A 6,018-nucleotide genomic window follows, 5' to 3' on the forward strand; every position below is an offset into this window, starting at 1 on the left:
GAGTCTTAGGAGTGATATTCAAGGAGTTTCAGTGGCCTGAGACGAGTTTCGCACGTCTTCCTTTGCCGGTAAGCAAAAGGGACCAAAAGAGACCAAAACTGGAACTTGGGTCCAAAGGCGCCAGAAAGTGCCAGAAGGGAGAAGGTGGTGAGAAAGCCTTCCTTGAGTCTAGGAGTGATATTCAAGAGTTTCAGTGGCCTGAGACGAGTTTCGCACGTCTTCCTTTGCCGGTAAGCAAAAGGGGACCAAAAGAGACCAAAACTGGAACTTGGGTCCAAAGGCGCCAGAAAGTGCCAGAATGGGAGAAGGGGGTGAGAAAGCCTTCCTCTGAGTCTTAGGAGTGATATTCAAGGAGTTTCAGTGGCCTGAGACGAGTTTCGCACGTCTTCCTTTGCCGGTAAGCAAAAGGGACCAAAAGAGACCAAAACTGGAACTTGGGTCCAAAGGCGCCAGAAAGTGCCAGAAGGGGAGAAGGTGGTGAGAAAGCCTTCCTTGAGTCCTAGGAGTGATATTCAAGGAGTTTCAGTGGCCTGAGACGAGTTTCGCACGTCTTCCTTTGCCGGTAAGCAAAAGGGACCAAAAGAGACCAAAACTGGAACTTGGGTCCAAAGGCGCCAGAAAGTGCCAGAATGGGAGAAGGGGTGAGAAAGCCTTCCTTGAGTCTTAGGAGTGATATTCAAGGAGTTTCAGTGGCCTGAGACGAGTTTCGCACGTCTTCCTTTGCCGGTAAGCAAAAGGGGACCAAAAGAGACCAAAACTGGAACTTGGGTCCAAAGGCGCCAGAAAGTGCCAGAAGGGAGAAGGGGTGAGAAAGCCTTCCTTGAGTCTTAGGAGTGATATTCAAGGAGTTTCAGTGGCCTGAGACGAGTTTCGCACGTCTTCCTTTGCCGGTAAGCAAAAGGGACCAAAAGAGACCAAAACTGGAACTTGGGTCCAAAGGCGCCAGAAAGTGCCAGAAGGGAGAAGGGGTGAGAAAGCCTTCCTTGAGTCTAGGAGTGATATTCAAGGAGTTTCAGTGGCCTGAGACGAGTTTCGCACGTCTTCCTTTGCCGGTAAGCAAAAGGGGACCAAAAGAGACCAAAACTGGAACTTGGGTCCAAAGGCGCCAGAAAGTGCCAGAAGGGGAGAAGGGGTGAGAAAGCCTTCCTCTGAGTCTTAGGAGTGATATTCAAGGAGTTTCAGTGGCCTGAGACGAGTTTCGCACGTCTTCCTTTGCCGGTAAGCAAAAGGGGACCAAAAGAGACCAAAACTGGAACTTGGGTCCAAAGGCGCCAGAAAGTGCCAGAAGGGAGAAGGGGTGAGAAAGCCTTCCTTGAGTCTTAGGAGTGATATTCAAGGAGTTTCAGTGGCCTGAGACGAGTTTCGCACGTCTTCCTTTGCCGGTAAGCAAAAGGGACCAAAAGAGACCAAAACTGGAACTTGGGTCCAAAGGCGCCAGAAAGTGCCAGAAGGGAGAAGGGGTGAGAAAGCCTTCCTTGAGTCTAGGAGTGATATTCAAGGAGTTTCAGTGGCCTGAGACGAGTTTCGCACGTCTTCCTTTGCCGGTAAGCAAAAGGGACCAAAAGAGACCAAAACTGGAACTTGGGTCCAAAGGCGCCAGAAAGTGCCAGAAGGGAGAAGGGGTGAGAAGCCTTCCATTGAGTCTAGGAGTGATATTCAAGGAGTTTCAGTGGCCTGAGACGAGTTTCGCACGTCTTCCTTTGCCGGTAAGCAAAAGGGGACCAAAAGAGACCAAAACTGGAACTTGGGTCCAAAGGCGCCAGAAAGTGCCAGAAGGGAGAAGGTGGTGAGAAAGCCTTCCTTGAGTCTAGGAGTGATATTCAAGGAGTTTCAGTGGCCTGAGACGAGTTTCGCACGTCTTCCTTTGCCGGTAAGCAAAAGGGGACCAAAAGAGACCAAAACTGGAACTTGGGTCCAAAGGCGCCAGAAAGTGCCAGAAGGGAGAAGGGGTGAGAAAGCCTTCCTTGAGTCTTAGGAGTGATATTCAAGGAGTTTCAGTGGCCTGAGACGAGTTTCGCACGTCTTCCTTTGCCGGTAAGCAAAAGGGACCAAAAGAGACCAAAACTGGAACTTGGGTCCAAAGGCGCCAGAAAGTGCCAGAAGGGAGAAGGTGGTGAGAAAGCCTTCCTTGAGTCCTAGGAGTGATATTCAAGGAGTTTCAGTGGCCTGAGACGAGTTTCGCACGTCTTCCTTTGCCGGTAAGCAAAAGGGACCAAAAGAGACCAAAACTGGAACTTGGGTCCAAAGGCGCCAGAAAGTGCCAGAAGGGAGAAGGGGTGAGAAAGCCTTCCTCTGAGTCTAGGAGTGATATTCAAGGAGTTTCAGTGGCCTGAGACGAGTTTCGCACGTCTTCCTTTGCCGGTAAGCAAAAGGGACCAAAAGAGACCAAAACTGGAACTTGGGTCCAAAGGCGCCAGAAAGTGCCAGAAGGGAGAAGGGGTGAGAAAGCCTTCCTTGAGTCTAGGAGTGATATTCAAGGAGTTTCAGTGGCCTGAGACGAGTTTCGCACGTCTTCCTTTGCCGGTAAGCAAAAGGGGACCAAAAGAGACCAAAACTGGAACTTGGGTCCAAAGGCGCCAGAAAGTGCCAGAAGGGAGAAGGGGTGAGAAAGCCTTCCTTGAGTCTAGGAGTGATATTCAAGGAGTTTCAGTGGCCTGAGACGAGTTTCGCACGTCTTCCTTTGCCGGTAAGCAAAAGGGACCAAAAGAGACCAAAACTGGAACTTGGGTCCAAAGGCGCCAGAAAGTGCCAGAAGGGAGAAGGTGGTGAGAAAGCCTTCCTTGAGTCTAGGAGTGATATTCAAGGAGTTTCAGTGGCCTGAGACGAGTTTCGCACGTCTTCCTTTGCCGGTAAGCAAAAGGGGACCAAAAGAGACCAAAACTGGAACTTGGGTCCAAAGGCGCCAGAAAGTGCCAGAAGGGAGAAGGGGTGAGAAAGCCTTCCTTGAGTCTAGGAGTGATATTCAAGGAGTTTCAGTGGCCTGAGACGAGTTTCGCACGTCTTCCTTTGCCGGTAAGCAAAAGGGACCAAAAGAGACCAAAACTGGAACTTGGGTCCAAAGGCGCCAGAAAGTGCCAGAAGGGAGAAGGGGTGAGAAAGCCTTCCTTGAGTCTTAGGAGTGATATTCAAGGAGTTTCAGTGGCCTGAGACGAGTTTCGCACGTCTTCCTTTGCCGGTAAGCAAAAGGGGACCAAAAGAGACCAAAACTGGAACTTGGGTCCAAAGGCGCCAGAAAGTGCCAGAAGGGAGAAGGGGTGAGAAAGCCTTCCTTGAGTCTAGGAGTGATATTCAAGGAGTTTCAGTGGCCTGAGACGAGTTTCGCACGTCTTCCTTTGCCGGTAAGCAAAAGGGGACCAAAAGAGACCAAAACTGGAACTTGGGTCCAAAGGCGCCAGAAAGTGCCAGAAGGGAGAAGGGGTGAGAAAGCCTTCCTTGAGTCCTAGGAGTGATATTCAAGGAGTTTCAGTGGCCTGAGACGAGTTTCGCACGTCTTCCTTTGCCGGTAAGCAAAAGGGACCAAAAGAGACCAAAACTGGAACTTGGGTCCAAAGGCGCCAGAAAGTGCCAGAAGGGAGAAGGTGGTGAGAAAGCCTTCCTTGAGTCTTAGGAGTGATATTCAAGAGTTTCAGTGGCCTGAGACGAGTTTCGCACGTCTTCCTTTGCCGGTAAGCAAAAGGGACCAAAAGAGACCAAAACTGGAACTTGGGTCCAAAGGCGCCAGAAAGTGCCAGAAGGGAGAAGGGGTGAGAAAGCCTTCCTTGAGTCTTAGGAGTGATATTCAAGAGTTTCAGTGGCCTGAGACGAGTTTCGCACGTCTTCCTTTGCCGGTAAGCAAAAGGGGACCAAAAGAGACCAAAACTGGAACTTGGGTCCAAAGGCGCCAGAAAGTGCCAGAAGGGAGAAGGGGTGAGAAAGCCTTCCTTGAGTCTTAGGAGTGATATTCAAGGAGTTTCAGTGGCCTGAGACGAGTTTCGCACGTCTTCCTTTGCCGGTAAGCAAAAGGGACCAAAAGAGACCAAAACTGGAACTTGGGTCCAAAGGCGCCAGAAAGTGCCAGAAGGGAGAAGGGGTGAGAAAGCCTTCCTTGAGTCTTAGGAGTGATATTCAAGGAGTTTCAGTGGCCTGAGACGAGTTTCGCACGTCTTCCTTTGCCGGTAAGCAAAAGGGACCAAAAGAGACCAAAACTGGAACTTGGGTCCAAAGGCGCCAGAAAGTGCCAGAATGGGAGAAGGGGGTGAGAAAGCCTTCCTCTGAGTCTTAGGAGTGATATTCAAGGAGTTTCAGTGGCCTGAGACGAGTTTCGCACGTCTTCCTTTGCCGGTAAGCAAAAGGGACCAAAAGAGACCAAAACTGGAACTTGGGTCCAAAGGCGCCAGAAAGTGCCAGAAGGGAGAAGGTGGTGAGAAAGCCTTCCATTGAGTCCTAGGAGTGATATTCAAGGAGTTTCAGTGGCCTGAGACGAGTTTCGCACGTCTTCCTTTGCCGGTAAGCAAAAGGGGACCAAAAGAGACCAAAACTGGAACTTGGGTCCAAAGGCGCCAGAAAGTGCCAGAATGGGAGAAGGGGTGAGAAAGCCTTCCTTGAGTCTTAGGAGTGATATTCAAGGAGTTTCAGTGGCCTGAGACGAGTTTCGCACGTCTTCCTTTGCCGGTAAGCAAAAGGGGACCAAAAGAGACCAAAACTGGAACTTGGGTCCAAAGGCGCCAGAAAGTGCCAGAAGGGGAGAAGGTGGTGAGAAAGCCTTCCATTGAGTCCTAGGAGTGATATTCAAGGAGTTTCAGTGGCCTGAGACGAGTTTCGCACGTCTTCCTTTGCCGGTAAGCAAAAGGGGACCAAAAGAGACCAAAACTGGAACTTGGGTCCAAAGGCGCCAGAAAGTGCCAGAATGGGAGAAGGGGTGAGAAAGCCTTCCTCTGAGTCTTAGGAGTGATATTCAAGGAGTTTCAGTGGCCTGAGACGAGTTTCGCACGTCTTCCTTTGCCGGTAAGCAAAAGGGGACCAAAAGAGACCAAAACTGGAACTTGGGTCCAAAGGCGCCAGAAAGTGCCAGAAGGGAGAAGGGGTGAGAAAGCCTTCCTCTGAGTCTTAGGAGTGATATTCAAGGAGTTTCAGTGGCCTGAGACGAGTTTCGCACGTCTTCCTTTGCCGGTAAGCAAAAGGGGACCAAAAGAGACCAAAACTGGAACTTGGGTCCAAAGGCGCCAGAAAGTGCCAGAAGGGGAGAAGGTGGTGAGAAAGCCTTCCTTGAGTCTTAGGAGTGATATTCAAGGAGTTTCAGTGGCCTGAGACGAGTTTCGCACGTCTTCCTTTGCCGGTAAGCAAAAGGGGACCAAAAGAGACCAAAACTGGAACTTGGGTCCAAAGGCGCCAGAAAGTGCCAGAAGGGAGAAGGTGGTGAGAAAGCCTTCCATTGAGTCCTAGGAGTGATATTCAAGGAGTTTCAGTGGCCTGAGACGAGTTTCGCACGTCTTCCTTTGCCGGTAAGCAAAAGGGGACCAAAAGAGACCAAAACTGGAACTTGGGTCCAAAGGCGCCAGAAAGTGCCAGAATGGGAGAAGGGGTGAGAAAGCCTTCCTCTGAGTCTTAGGAGTGATATTCAAGGAGTTTCAGTGGCCTGAGACGAGTTTCGCACGTCTTCCTTTGCCGGTAAGCAAAAGGGACCAAAAGAGACCAAAACTGGAACTTGGGTCCAAAGGCGCCAGAAAGTGCCAGAATGGGAGAAGGGGTGAGAAAGCCTTCCTCTGAGTCTTAGGAGTGATATTCAAGGAGTTTCAGTGGCCTGAGGCGAGTTTCGCACGTCTTCCTTTGCCGGTAAGCAAAAGAGGACCAAAAGAGACCAAAACTGGAACTTGGGTCCAAAGGCGCCAGAAAGTGCCAGAAGGGGAGAAGGTGGTGAGAAGCCTTCCATTGAGTCCTAGGAGTGATATTCAAGGAGTTTCAGTGGCCTGAGACGAGTTTCGCACGTCTTCCTTTGCCGGTAAGCAAAAGGGGACCAAAAGAGACCAAAACTGGAACTTG

The sequence above is a fragment of the Abrus precatorius genome, unplaced genomic scaffold (assembly GCF_003935025.1).
Source record: "Abrus precatorius isolate BTA unplaced genomic scaffold, Abrus_2018 Scaffold3, whole genome shotgun sequence".
Classification (NCBI taxonomy): Eukaryota; Viridiplantae; Streptophyta; class Magnoliopsida; order Fabales; family Fabaceae; genus Abrus; species Abrus precatorius.